The following is a 2217-nucleotide window of genomic DNA, read 5'->3' on the forward strand; positions in this document are numbered from 1 at the left end:
TGGAATAGAAACACTTCACTTTCGTGTGTATGATGCTGTTGCGACTTTCAATGATGGCAACATTGTAAGGTGCAAGGTATTTAGAAATATGGGAATGAAGATAGGTTCTAACATGGTACGAGCGATGCTTGCTTTAGACAAGGAACGCCTTCGGGCTGCAGACAGGGCTGTAAAGAGTCTAGAAATACAAGCAAGTGTCAACAGGAGGAGGAACAAGAGGAAGCTGGAGGAGGAGTTTGCAGAGGATGAAGATAATCCATCCTATGGACCTGGAATGCACTAAAAAGTTAATCCAATCTTTGTCGCTCGATTCCCAAAACTTTCATTTTCTCATACTAATTACATGTTTTCTAAGGATCTTCCAAACATATTTGTTTGAAACTTTCAGTTAATGTTACACAGTACCTTCTGCATAATTTAACACAGCCTTTTTCCAAAAAACTGTATATTTTTGAATATATAAATAAAACATTGCAAAAAAATGTTGTGAATTTTCATTACAATTGAAAAAAAAATCATCTTTAATAACTGAACTAAAATTTTGTAAAATCCCTGTGTTAAGTTGTAGCCCATATTCCAATAAAAAATCTGTAAAAAGTTCAACTTCCTACCTCAAATACTTTGTGAGGAAAGATGTAATTTATAAGCGTTATTTTAACATTGCAAGTATAGGGCGTTGCGGAGCCCCTTAAGCAGGGTGTAAGCTTAGGGACTGATGACCTTAGCAGTAAAGTCCCATAAGATTTCACATACATTTGAACACTTTTGCACTCTCCTACGGAAACACCCTCTATATGAGCAAATCTATTCTTTTCTCACATATTGCTACACCTACCTCTTATGCCATCCCTGATTGTTTTTAAGTGCCTCCTCTTTGTGCATTTTTATATTAATATGTGACAGTGCACACCGTTGCATGTAAACACGGCAGCAGAAATCGGTTTCCGAAAGTCGATTTCCGTACTACAGAATTTGTGTTGCAGCAAACATAGCGTATTGCAGCCACAACTCTTTTGCGGGTGCCGTGCTGTCGACGATGCCCCGTGGCGACAGCGCAGCCGTGCGGCACACGGGCTGGGCGGCGAGTGGCGGGTGTTGCGCAAAGCCGCCGCGGCCGGCCGCCTTCCGGTTTGTTTGTTTGCTCGCGGGCGGGTCACGTACTGCGGTGGCGCGTCTGTAAGCAGCCAGCCGCAGGTAGCTCCCACCGGCCGCCCGCCTCACCGCCCTGGGAAAGCCGCCCCCTTCAGGCGGCCGGGGACCTGTCCTGTGCTCGCGCCTGAGGACGGGGTCTCATTCAGATGAGCAAAAAATAGTTTGGAAATTCTTTTGAGACAATGACAGAGATATAGAAACGATGTGTTTGGGAATTATTATCGATCATACTTTGAACTTTTCTTCAATTTTCAATTTTAAAAAAAGGCACCCGTGATTATGGTTTGATCAAGGGTCTGCGAGTTTGAAGTACGCACACTGCGAGCAGTGTAGCCCCTGAGGAGTTACCTGAAATCAGAAATGAATAACATCAGTTGGTACTACATTAAATTTATGGAAGCGTATACACAACCACAACGAAATAACCTTAAATTTAACGGTATGGTACTCGCTCGAACTTTTAGTTAGATTTCCCTTTCTTTTTCCGCACCTTACGGCATTACAGGCAACGGCCCTGCCGCAGTGGATACACCGGTTCCCGTGAGATCACCGTAGTTAAGCGCTGTCGGGCGTGGTCGGCATTTGGATGGGTGACCATCCAGGCCGCCATGCGCTGTTGCCATTTTTCGGGGTGCACTCAGCCTCGTGATGCCAATTGAGGAGCTACTCGACAGGATAGTAGCGGCTTCGGTCAAGAATACCATCATTACGACCGGGAGAGCGGTGTGCTGACCCCACGCCCCTCCTATCTGCATCCTCCACTGAGGATGACACGGCGGTCGGATGGTCCCGATGGGCGACTTGTGGCCTGTAGACGGAGTGGTTACGGCTTTACAAGAAATAGTTAGTATTAATAAATTTCAGATATCATAGGTATAAGCTCCCAACTAAAGTGTTTCCTTTACAAGGGTCAAAGGTGGAAGCTAATAGGTTGAACCGTTTTTATTTTACACTGCACGCTGTTTTGTAAAACCGGTTGCCGAGAAAAATCTGTAGAGGTTTAGGGAAAACTTTTACACTTATTATTACGTCAATTTGCATAAAAACTACATGTTGTTATACATT

General features: G+C 44.3%; 1 pseudogene; it reads left to right on the plus strand.

Moving 5' to 3' along the window:
- Positions 1-1656: 1656 nt before the first annotated feature.
- LOC126089816 (5S ribosomal RNA) lies at positions 1657-1774 on the plus strand (annotated as a pseudogene).
- Positions 1775-2217: the final 443 nt, after the last annotated feature.

The sequence above is a fragment of the Schistocerca cancellata genome, chromosome 6 (assembly GCF_023864275.1).
Source record: "Schistocerca cancellata isolate TAMUIC-IGC-003103 chromosome 6, iqSchCanc2.1, whole genome shotgun sequence".
Classification (NCBI taxonomy): Eukaryota; Metazoa; Arthropoda; class Insecta; order Orthoptera; family Acrididae; genus Schistocerca; species Schistocerca cancellata.